Consider the following 12265-nt stretch of genomic DNA (forward strand, 5'->3'; position numbering starts at 1 on the left):
ATAGAAGTTAAATAAACAGGGTGACAATATACAGCCTTGACGAACTCCTTTTCCTATTGGAACCAGTCTGTTGTTCCATGTCCAGTTCTAACTGTTGCTTCCTGACCTGCATACAAATTTTACCATATTTCAAAGGTTTAGTATATAAAAAAAGTAAAACATCATATTAATGGGCTTCTTAGGTGGCGGCTGCTGCTGCTGCTACTGTTGCTAAGTCGCTTCAGTTGTGTCAGACTCTGTGCAACCCCATAGACGGCAGCCCACCCGGCTCTCCCGTCCCTGGGATTCTCCAGGCAAGAACACTGGAGTGGGTTGCCATTTCCTTCTCGAATGCATGAAAGTGAAAAGTGTAAGTGAAGTTGCTCAGTCGTGTCTGACTCTTAGCGACCCCATGGACTGCAGCCTACCAGGCTCCTCCGTCCATGGGATTTTCCAGGCAAGAGGACTGGAGTGGGGTGCCATTGCCTTCTTAGGTGGCACTAGTGTTTAAAAACCTGCCTGCCAGCGCAGGAGACATAAGAGATGCAGGTTTGACCCCTGGGTCGGGAGGATCCCCTGAAAGAGGACATGGCAACCCACTCTAATATTCTTGTCTGGAAAATCCCATGGACAGAGGGGCTTGGTGGGCAACAGTCCATGGGGTTGCAGAGTCAGACATGACTGAAGTGACTTAGCACACACACACATCTTATTAATAAATCTTGTGTTCATTATTTATGAAATGAATATGGGTATATTGGATTAAATAAAATATATTATTAACATTATTTTTGCCTGTTCCTTCTTGGCTTTTTAGAAAGGTGGCTGCTGGAAAGTAAGAAATTGCACTTGTGGCTTTCATTATACATCTCCTGGGCAGCACTGTTCTCAAGCTTATTGCCTAGTGGAAGAAGTAAGGCATACACTCACTTACCCTTCTCTGATAACATGCCATGCCTCTTCTTTGCTCCTCTGTCTTCACAGCTGTCTCTCCTTCTTTTGGCATCTTAGCCCATTTCAGTCTGACCTAAGCAGCTCTTGTCCAGGTCTGTGGGGCTAAGTTCATTTCTTGTTAGCACTGCTCTGGTCTGGCTTCTGTGGTATGGTCATTCTTGACCATGCTTGCTCCTTGACTTACTTCATTCTTCCCCTGCATCTCCATCTGTCCTCATGGTTTCTTTGCTGGCTCTTGTCCCCACTCACATGCAGAGCTTTGTCTTCAGCTTCCTTCTATGTTTGTGTGCTCATGACCCTTAGGGGGTTATATTGGGTTTGGACCTCCTGAATCCCAGACTTACATATGTCAGAGCCTTTTGAATGTTCTGATTGGAAATCTTAATGTTAGCTTTGTCTCTTATTGATAGCATTATTACCTTGCTGATTGATAGCAATGTCTGTCTACTTAGTCAATCAAGCCTGGAAATTGGGACTCATTCTGGATGCTTCCTCCCCTTCAGCTATGTTTCTATTCATCCTCAGACCTTCTTGCATCAACCATGGTAACTCCTCATACTCAACCATTTGTTGTTTAGTCACTCAGTCGTGTCTGACTCTTTTGTAACCCCACGAACTGTAGCCCGCCAGGCACCTCCATCCCTGGGATTTCCCAGGCAAGAATACTAGAGTGTGTTGCCATTTCCTTTTCCAGGAAATCTTCCCGGTCCAGAGATTGAACCTGCGTCTCCTGCGCTGGCAGGCTTGTTCTTTACCACTGTGCCATCAAGGAAACCCTGTATTTACCTACTAGAGGTGAGTACACCCTGCCTGCCCACTCCACTTTTGCTGCCCTGCTTCAGTTCAGACTCTCGGCATCTCTCTTCTGCAGAGTTTCAGTAATACTCAACTAACCTTTGTTTTCTATTGTCACACTCCTTCATTCCATTCTCTGTTCTTCCAAAGTGATTTTCGAAAAACATACACATCCATTCATACCAAATCTCTGTTTTAAAATCCTTTAAAGGATTAAAATTTTTTTCTCGTTGAGGGTGAAAATCCAAAACTCTTGCATAAGATAGAAGACTACTGGGAATTGGGTCCCAGCCTCTTTTCATCCTTATCTTACTCATCTCAGAGATCCTGTGCTCCTGGAATATACAGGGGATTCCCTGCAGCCTCCACAACTTAACACAGTTTCCTTGTCAAAATATCGCTCCTCTCCCACCTTATCTGGATAGCTCACAGGTTCCTTTCAAGACTTTGCTCTGATATCACCTCTGCTTGGAATGTACCTCTGACCTCCAGTAGTCCCACTTTCCCAATCTTTGTGATTTATTGCAGTTGGTTGCCTTTCCTTGAGGGCAAAGGTTATTTTCCTTTCCGTTTCTGTATCCTCAAGTCCAAAATAAGTGTGCAAGTGATGTAAAAAAGGGTAGAGATAAGGCATTGTGGAAATTGGATGGCAATTCAAGGTAGGTAGGAATGGGGGCAGGGAAGGCCCCAGGCGAAGTGTCATTTGAGCTCCACCTTCAAGTCTGGTGGCATTGGGTTCGGAGGATGCAGAGGATAGACGCCCTGGTGGTCATCATCACTGTGCTCCATTCTGCAGCACATAGGAATATGGACGGACCCCCGACCAGGACCATCAGCAGCAGAGTAAACTAAGGAGTGTAGTCTCAGGAGTCCATCTGGCCCAGTGTCTGTCTTTGGCCCTGAGCTAGACTCTAGAACTCAGCAGAACCTCCTTCCCCCTGGACAGGGCCAGCATGGCAAACCGGCGCCCCATCTTTGCTCATGATCTGCCCAGGAGAAAAGGAATGCAGGAAGGTTGCTTGAAGTTTAATCTTTACTTCTCCTTTGAAGCTGCCTTTCTGGAGAGCAGAGAGGTGACCTCAACGGCCAGAGCTGGAAACAGCAAAATGAGTCATTCCAGGCCCTAATGAGGTGCCTGAGGGACCCTTCCTGGGAGTGAGGGTCAGGTGAGGTCGTGCTGTGCCTAGGGTGAGTTTTGCCTCGGGGCTCCAGGCAGCACTGGAGCAGAGCTGAGCTAATTTTACCCACAGGAGCTGACTGTGCTGAAGGGCAGGGCTTATGACATTGGCTTTATCATCCTCTGATACCCAGAGAGCTCCCAAGGTGCAGCCGCGTTATGTCTGGACTGCCTTTCCTTTTCCCGTTTAGTACCTTTGTCTGTTAGGTATGCATATTAGGAAGCAGGACGCTGAGGTGCAGAGCTGTGGATTTGTTGGGAGGCCACGCAGCAGGGTTTGGATTCTGCCCCCACCCCTCGCTTATTAGCCGCTTGACCTTGGGAGAGTTACAGAATCTGAGTCTCAGTCTCCCCATTTGTAAAACAGGGCTTAGACCTGTGCCCTAAGATTGCCCCTAGGTCACACTCTGGGTGATTCTTAGTAAACAGTCATTGTGTGCCAGTCACTCTCGCAGCTCGTTTGTTCATAGTGATCCACCGATCCTCTAAACAAACTGTGAGGAAGGTTAGTCTATTGCTATCCCTGGAGAACCCAGGTGGTTCAGTGAATGAATCTGCCTGCCAATGCAGGAGGCAAGGGTTCCATCCCTGGGTCAGGAAGATCCCCTGGAGAAGGAAATGGCAAACCACTCTAGTTTTCTTGCCTGGAGAATCCCATGGACAGAGGAGCCTGGCAGGCTACAGTCCATGGGGTCACAAAGGTCAACACGACTGAGTGACTGAGCATGCACGTACATTTGACAAATAAGGAAGCAAGGACAGAACGGACCTTTCTGGAGGCCTCCTCTCTGGGGCTGCCAGAGCAGATGGCCAGGTGTGTAGCCGGTATGCCTTTGAGGTACACAAGGATTCAGCGGCAGATCTGGAAAACAAAGAGGTCAAGTCAAAAGAGTTCTCAGGGAAGAGTCAGTAATTGTGCCATAAATGTACTTCATTTTATATCAGTAGAGTTTCTCTTGATCCTAAGCTAGTTAATGACACCTGTTGCGTATTTCCCTTTGGTCTGTTTAGCTCATCGCACTGAAGTGAGGTGTTTTTTTCCCTTCACAGAGGCAAAAGAGAAGGATTAGGTATAGACAGACATAGATCTCGAGAAGATCAGAAATAGATAAATGGATGGTCAATTAACTGATCTATTTTTTCCCCCCTTCTCGTGTGTATCAGGCTTAAGTGCAGGAAGGACATTTCACATACTTTAAATGGAAAGGGATTAATTCACAGAAAGAGATGCTAACAGAATTGTTGGAACGGTTGGAACAGTGGGAGCCAGAAGAAGTGGAATTTAAGAATTTATTCCGTAGTCACAATCCAGGGAGAAGGAAGATGGGATTAGGAAGCCCCTACGGAGACCGCTGTTACTTTTCTCAATATCCTCATGCTTATTGGCAGTACTCCATTATCAAGTGGAATGACACTTTGACTCATGATTCCAGGGTGTTGCTTGCCCGATGAAATAGCAGTAGGAGAATTTAGCCTCTCTTCCACCTTCTAAGTCTCACATAAGTACATCTTATTCCTGGAATCTGATCTACTAGTTTCAAGGGAGTATGGGAAATGTAGTTTTTGGCTGTCTTTTTCTGTGGCACAGGAAGGCCCTTCAGAGGGGGGGAGGGAACTTGGAGCCAATTGAGAAAGTGTATTAACCACTGACTATCATTTCAAAATACCCAAGGTTATTATCCCCAAATATTTAATATGTACAACTAATTCTAATACTATAATATAACTGATAGAGTGTTCTACTTAATATTTTATTTAAATAAAATGAATAGCATTAATATACCTGATATACTTAATATCCCTCAAAACAGGTCATTTGTCCAGTGTCTGAAATGAATTCTCCTTAGTATTGACAGCAGTGGTTGATTTGTAATTTTCCAGCTCATTTTAATCTCCTCCTGAGAGTAATGCCCTGGACAGTTGTCTTGTTTACATAATTTGTGCATAAATGTTTATTAAACACTTACTTTGAGCCTGGTGCTGTGCTAGATTTGGCACTGTGGGCAGAGATAAGTCACCGATTCTCCCATTGGGAGCCCTCCCTGGAAAGAGAATTTGTCAAGTGCATAGTGAGAACAGTACGAGGAAGGCCACGATCCATGTCCTAGATAGCAGGCTGAGCAGCCAGAGGAGAGAGACTTCTGGCTGGACTGAGAAGCAAGGGTGGTTTCATGCAGGCTGACGGGGGCGGTGCATCACGTTAGGGGCTTTGTGGACGTGGTGCAGTGTTTTCTGTCATGTCAGTGCTGGAGGCCAGACCACCATTGTCCTTTAGTGATCAGACCCAGAGATATTTGGTAATCCATGAGACACTGGAAATGACGGCCCTTCTTTAAAGATTGATCTCGTTCCAGCTGAGAACTATCAGTAGGCTTTGAAGGATGTGTAGGTTATCTTTATTTGATATTGGCTTGGAAAAGGGTAGCAGGTGAAGCATAGGCAACAGAAGCTAAGAATTCAGTCCGAATAAGGCAAAGAATATGTGCTGAGTGGCATTGGGAGGGAGTTTGTGGTGGAAAGAGAAGATTGAATCTGAGTTATTGAGAAGCTTGAGGTATTAGATAAGGCACTTGGACTTATTCTGTGGCCATTTAGAAACCATCGAAGCTATTGGTGCAGGGTTCTCAAGAGCAGAAACCTAGCTTCATCTTATTGCTGTGGATTAAAGAGATACCGGAGAATCCCAGGGACGGGGGAGCCTGGTGGGCTGCCGTCTATGGGGTCGCACAGAGTCGGACACGACTGAAGCGACTTAGCAGCAGCAGCAGCAGCAGTGATGCTTTTGAATGAACAAATGTACCGTACAAGTTGTGCACAGGAGTTGCACCGGTTGCCCCTTGAGTTTTGCCAGATCTAGGTTCCTGTGGTCCTAGGAGAGCCTGGCAGTCAGCATTTGAGCTTTAGGAAAACACACAGCGATGGCGGCATGGTACCCAGAAGTCTGGATGTGGATCCAGACGCGAGTGCTGTGGTCAGGCAGCAGTTGTAGTTGCCCATGCTAAAGAGAGAAGCTAGAGTCTTCAGAATCTTGAAGGAGAGGGATTCTTCCATTGCCCTCCCTCGTGAAGCCTACAGGCCATGTAAGATGCATACTGCGCAGTCCGCATTAATGCTTGTGCATCTTGAGCTTATTAAAAATCGCCAATCAAGCCAGCAATCTGCTGACAAGGTTCACGCACTGTGACCATGACTGCAGTTGTTTTCGGGAGCAGCCTGCTGTCTGTGTGGTGATGCTACCACACGGCGCTCCCTGAGCCGTCCTGTAGAGTCCTGGTGGCTTATTGACACTGGGGTCAGTCCCTGTTCCTTCTTGTGGGATGGGCGTGGGAGTTTGGGAGGGAAAGCTTGGGATGGAACTGACCAAAGACATAAGAGGTTACCCTTGTTAATTCCCCTCTAAGGCTGCATTTCTGAAATCTGATGAAAGGGAAAGAGAAAGGGGTGTGCAGATATGTGGGATGACCTCAGAGCCCTCATTTTGTGGCTCCAAGAAGGAAAGCCATGTTCCCAGGGCCATGCAGTGAGCTGGCTGGGAGGTTGGCACTTTTTTATAGCAGGGTTTCAATTGCATTCATCTCCTGCGGGAGAGTGTAGTGTGTCTGGACTCTGGTGCTAACCTGTGCTTGGCTATCAGCTTAGCTATTGACTATATTCTGGACTCTCAGGTTCCTCGTTAATAAAATGGGTGTCATGGTCATATCTTACATTAAGTGTTTAAAAAGGTGCAGCATGTGAAAAGCTTTGTTGACTGTGAAGAAATACAGAAATATTTCTGTAATGTGGATGTTATGGACCTGTAATTGGTGGGACCATCTTTAAGAGAAAGGATGGGGCAGTGAAGACACTGCTGCCTACACCCTGATCACAGAACACTCCCGGGGCTCCTTTTCCCCATGTTACAGTCAAGAGAGCTTGCACTTAGATTTGCAGGCACAGGTCTAGAGGGAAGCATGGCTAAATCTTAGAGTTGGGAGGAACTGGGAGCATACTCTTGCGTGGTATCCTCAATGACAATATCATGGGAGATGTGATTGGAAAGATGGGTTGGGGGCCCATGCAGGAGGCCCTGAGTGCTGGCCTGAGGGAAATTGGACATTATTTTTTGTGCAGTTCAAAGCACTGGTGAGGGGTCACCTGGGAAAGTCATGATGAAATTGGGGGTTTACTTGGCAGCACCTTCAGAAAGTTCAGGGAACCTGGGGCAAAACTCAGGAGAGAGATAGGGAATTTTGTAGTTGGAGCAGGGACCTCAAGGTGGGATGATTCTCAAGTTTGGGGGACATTCTAAGTTATTTTTTTCAGTGGCTCAGCTTTTTATTTTAGGTTATAATAAAAATGATAATAGTTGTATAAATTTAGAGCTGTGAACCTGTCAAGAGTTTTCACACGCATTAACTCCCTGGTTCTATATAGCATCATGAGGAGGTAGAAGGTGGGATTGTTCTCATCCTTACTTTACAAATAAGGAACTTGAGGCTCAGAGAGTAGATGGGATTTCTCAGGTCACCCAGCTGGTCGGTGTGGAAGCCAGGTGCTAGGATGCCAAGTCTGATGCTTTGTCCTATGCCAGTGATCTGGGTCAGTGGTTTCCCAAACTCACCTTTTCCAACCTGAATATCTTGGTTGACATCCTTGGAGGCCTGAGATGGCCGTGGGTTTCAAAGTTCCCAGAGACAAGATGTAATATTTTCAAAGATGAGGTGTAGGGAATTCGGGACAGGAAATATGTTCCTCCCTTTAGCCCTTTGTTGTCATCATATTGTTTGTGTAAGTGGAGATGTTCATGAGAGCAAGGAAGGAAAGAGATGGACTTCTGCCACTTGTTGAACATCTTTTTTGCCCTGGATGCAGTGCTACTTGTTTTTTTTAAATCTGTGGACACACATATATTTATAGATGTAGTGATCATAACATAGTATTTATTGTTGTACTCTGCTAAGCCACTTAGGTGTTAATTCTCATAAAAACCTTATTAGGTGGGTAAAAATATTCTTTCCTATTTTATAGATGAGAAGACTGAGGCTTAGGAAAATTTAAATACCTTGCTTCTGAGAACAGAGATCCTAAATAGATTATCTTCGAGGTTTTCTAATTTGATCTCTTTCTTCCCTGCTATACCAGGTATTGCCTGTCTCACTGGTAAAAATGTAGAGCTGCTTATCAAGGAGGTACATCTCTGGCCTCCCACTTTTCCTGTCCTACCCGCTTTTAGTAGCTGGCCCAGATATCTGTCCCTCCCATCGAGGGGGACCGTTCTTAAGTCTCTTGTCCAGTATTATGGTTAGCCTTTCTCTTCCATGCTTGTGAGCTCCTTGAACTTGTCTGCATCTCAGAGTCCCTTTTTGTAGCATCCCTGAAGATGCAGGCACATGCTCAGGGTGGGAATCACACATCTATGCAACAAATTAACCGAGTGCCTTCCTCCAACATTAATCACAAAGAAGCAGATGATAAAATGCAAATCCAGAAAACAATTATTGAGCTGTGTGTGCATCAGCCTTGGGAATGGATTTCTGGGGATGATCTGGGCCCTCCATAAATGATGTGCATGACTTGGATCTTTGCAGGAATGGAATAGAATCCTGATGACTTTGGGGAAGGCCTGAAGGTAGCCAGACCCCACCTGTCCTCTCAGAGCCTCTTGCATGCCCTCTGGCCCCGGTTACCTGCAGCGGGACCTCTGGAATGGAAATGGGCTTCTCTGCAGCCTGGGCTGCCAGCATACTGGGCTGAGCCTCTGTGAACTGGGCCAGAGGTTTAATGGGCTGGAGATTTCTTTTGGAATCTGCAACTTGAAATATCCTGTACTCTTGATTAATTCATGCTTGGGAGCTTCCTTAGTGCTGTCTGGTAAATAGCTCCGTACCATACGTTTATTTCCCCATGGTCTTGTTGAGGAGAGACTGGAGCCTGTGTTTGTAACAACTTCTCCAAGGAAAACATCACAGGTCACGTTTTCGGAACTGAGGCTCTGAATGGGGGTTGGGGTCTTCCTAGTGCCCATCTCTATCATTTGCTTGTAGCCAAAAGGGGCGAGTTGGTCTTGAGTTGTCCTGTAGATGTTTGTGATGTGGCGGTTGAAATTCTGACAGTTGCTGCTGAGTTTCAACTGCATGAGTGAGTAGTGTATAGACAGAACCCTGAAAGGACATCGAATCATTTCCCTTCAATTCCCAGAGCCTTGCTGTGTCTTTGTCTTGAGAATGACCTCAGTGCTTTTTTGTGTTTATAGTGGAATGCACAGTCATTGACAAGTAATCACAATAATCCTCTACACTTTGGTAACATGTACGCATTTTCCAGAGGGTTTTGCTCACATTATCTCATTTGATTCTTATTACTGCCCTGAGTGGTAGACAGAGGGGCTATTTTCATCTCTAATTTTCAGCCTGTAAACTGAGGTTTAGAAAAGTTAAGCAGTTGGCCAGAAGTCGTACATTTTGTATGTAGAAGAATTTAGAACAGTAATTATAAATAGTCCGATTCAAATCAACATCCTTTTCACTACTTGCTGTTGGTGTGATCTTTGGAGTATACTTACATCTTACTTAGCCTCACTTTTCGTATCACTACAATGGGTATAACCCTCCAGGGATAGTTGTCAGTAATGATGAAATGAGACTGTCTGGAAAAGCACTTACTAAACAGTAAAGCATGTGATAATGTGAGGCATCATTATCACAAGTACCTTGAATTCAAAGAGTGCCACGTCAGAACAATGGCAGAAAAGAGCATTTTTCCCCCTATTTTGTAAGGACACTGAGGTCTAAAATGGTGTTGGCGGTTGTCAGGGATCACGAGCTCCCAGCCCTGTGATCAGCACATTGGCCCTGGTGCCCTGCCTGCAGGCCGCTTTGTTATCCTGAGAGCGCTGGTGTTGGCAGGGTCCTCTTTTCTTACAGAGCTTGCTCTCAGTGTTCCTTGGGACAGTCCTGTATCCTGGAGACAGTTTTAGGTCGGCCAGACTGGAGAGCAGGAGCGGGGAGCTGGGGACAGGATCTGCATTCCTGAGCTTCGTCCACAAAGGGTGGAAATGTGGTGTGGCTGATGGCGTTGAGGTGGATGAGGAACTGACCTCAAAGTCTGTTTTCTCTCTTTTCTCGTGCAGAATGGGCTGCTTCGCATTAACACTTATTGGAAAAACCCAGAAAAGATGGCTCTCAAGTTGGCAACAAATACTTTAGGAGTTAGTGGTGTGATATGGTCAGGAGGCAGCCCAGGGGATTGAAGAGTGAGATCTTGGATAACTTTATTTCTAAGTCCATATTCAATTACAAAAATTCCAAGCCTATGAGACAGACAGAGACACAGGTTGTTTGTATGGTTCTAAGAGGCAGAATAAGGAGCCAGAGTTTGAAGTCCTGGGAACCATGTTTATTTCCATATAAAGAAGAACTTTCTGCTGGAAAGATGGAATTTATAGCTGCAGAAGATACCGATCTCCACTTCACTGGAGACCTCAGGGATGCCTTGAGAGGGCTCAATAAATAGGAGAGACACTGGGCTCAGTGGCCTTTATGGTCTTTTCTTCACCTAAGATCCCAGAGCCAGTGGTTCTCAGGGGTCAAGAGGAAGAAAGACACATCTACATTAAAGAATGAAGGGTTGCTTTGTGAATATGGAAACCCATCTCCAAATGCTACTGGAAGAATGGAGGGTAGTTACAGACCTTTCATTCTGATTTTCATACCTATCCTGGTGGCTGCCTCCTTGCTCCCTGGTTTTCAGAGTTCTCAGGCCATTCTTGGGCAGCTATAAATATTTTCCATGGGATATCTCTTTCCTCTGCTGAAATGTTCCTGTTGGGATATTGGCAGGAACTCTGAGCTCCTGAAAAGATGACAGTCTTTCTGCAGAACCACCAAGTCTAATGGTTGGTTTAGTCTCAGTTACAAGTGAGGGACATCTCCTTACCCTCTTCAGGCCTACTTCTGGGCCCTCCTGGGAGTATTGCAGTGGCAAGAATTCTATGCTAAGTTCTGGTTCTGACATGTGGCAGGTTTTCCGATCCTGTTGCCTTACCTCGTTTACTTATCACTTATGTTTGTGTTCATTCATTAAATATGCAAAAAATAAGAAATATTTGCCATTTTTTCAGGTACTTGAGCATGCTTGCAAAAATAGAAAGCAAGTAATCAAAATAAACATCAAGATTATTTCTATAGGCCAGTAGAAGCTGCTTTTAGATCTGACATAGTTGGACGATTTGGGGATGTCTATTCAGTTTGTAGGTGAGAGAATATATAGTGCAGGAGAATGAATTTGTGCAAAGTGGGAAGGAGTGACTGATCTGGGTGTGAGGCTTGGGTCCTCTCGTTCCCTGGCCAGTGCTGTTTATTGCTTGATGGTTGCCTGGATATGAGTACAAGCAGCCTCATACTGAAGGCCCAAAAGCCAGTAAGTGGGTGATAATTCTGAACAATGGCTCATCTGACTTACAGAAAGTCTTTACAGCCAACAGTAGGGCAAGATCATGCTAAGGAGTAGAACCTCTGGGAAGCCAAGACATGGATTCCTTCTCTGAGCAGACCCCAACTTCCCCATAGTGCCATTTCCCCAGCATCTCATCTCTCTTTCTTTTCTCCTAATTCAGTCTGGAGTCATTTCAGATCAGATTCATCCCTAATTGACTTCACTGGCCCAATTTAGTCATCAGATACTTTTCAGGACCTTGGATTGGAATTACTCTTACAAACCAAGGGAATTACTCTTACCAATTAAATTGGGCATGTCACCCTTATGTCCCTCTCCCCCGGTGTTCTCCTGGAAGTCTAGTTTTTTTCCTGTGTCTTCTTGCCTGGTGTCTTTGTTCTATGAAGAACTCATGCAAAACTAAGTTCCCAAGAAGACTCGCAGGCCAAGGGAGTTAGGAATTGGGGTGTAAGGGTTGTTTGGGGACTCACCTGCCATCAAAAGAGCTGCAAGCTGGGTTTTTGATGATCTCTTCAGATGCAAACCTCCCCGACCCCCGCCGAACAACTGCCCTTCACACAAGTTAATAAGTTAACTTGATAAATGTACTTGTATTCTAGGTGGCCCCATTCCTGAGATGAACTTAAAGCCTTTCAACCCAGCCACTTCTCTGTCCTGGCAGGAGAGCCTTTTTCCTGTAATAGGAGAGCCTATGGAACAGCTAAGACTACTTCTTTGGGGGTTAATCATTCACTCCCAGTAAGGAATTCTGTCTTTAGCGGGGCATGTTCTTCAAGTGCCAGAGGCGAGAAGGGTGATTTTTCTGACATCCTCCAGGCTGCTTCTCCATATATGGAAATGTTTACCCACCACACTGATCTATTGGAAGGGAAGGAGGTGACTCAGGGTTTAGGAGAAGCAGGATTTGAATTCTTGTTTCCAGAAACA

General features: G+C 45.5%; 1 protein-coding gene across 4 annotated transcripts in view; it reads left to right on the forward strand.

The window, feature by feature from the left end:
* LPP (LIM domain containing preferred translocation partner in lipoma) overlaps positions 1–12265 on the forward strand; it is a 754364-nt gene that overhangs the window by 46059 nt on the left and 696040 nt on the right. The window contains exon 1 of one of the 4 annotated variants that reach the window (XM_010853930.1): positions 1643–1728. The exons of the other annotated variants lie outside the window; for them this stretch is intronic. The gene's annotated coding sequence lies outside the window, so the exon portion shown is untranslated. Of the gene's footprint in view, positions 1–1642; positions 1729–12265 lie in introns of those variants that run through there. 4 annotated transcript variants of the gene reach the window in all.

The sequence above is a fragment of the Bison bison genome, unplaced genomic scaffold, assembly GCF_000754665.1.
Source record: "Bison bison bison isolate TAMUID 2011002044 unplaced genomic scaffold, Bison_UMD1.0 scf7180017864333, whole genome shotgun sequence".
Taxonomy (NCBI): Eukaryota; Metazoa; Chordata; class Mammalia; order Artiodactyla; family Bovidae; genus Bison; species Bison bison.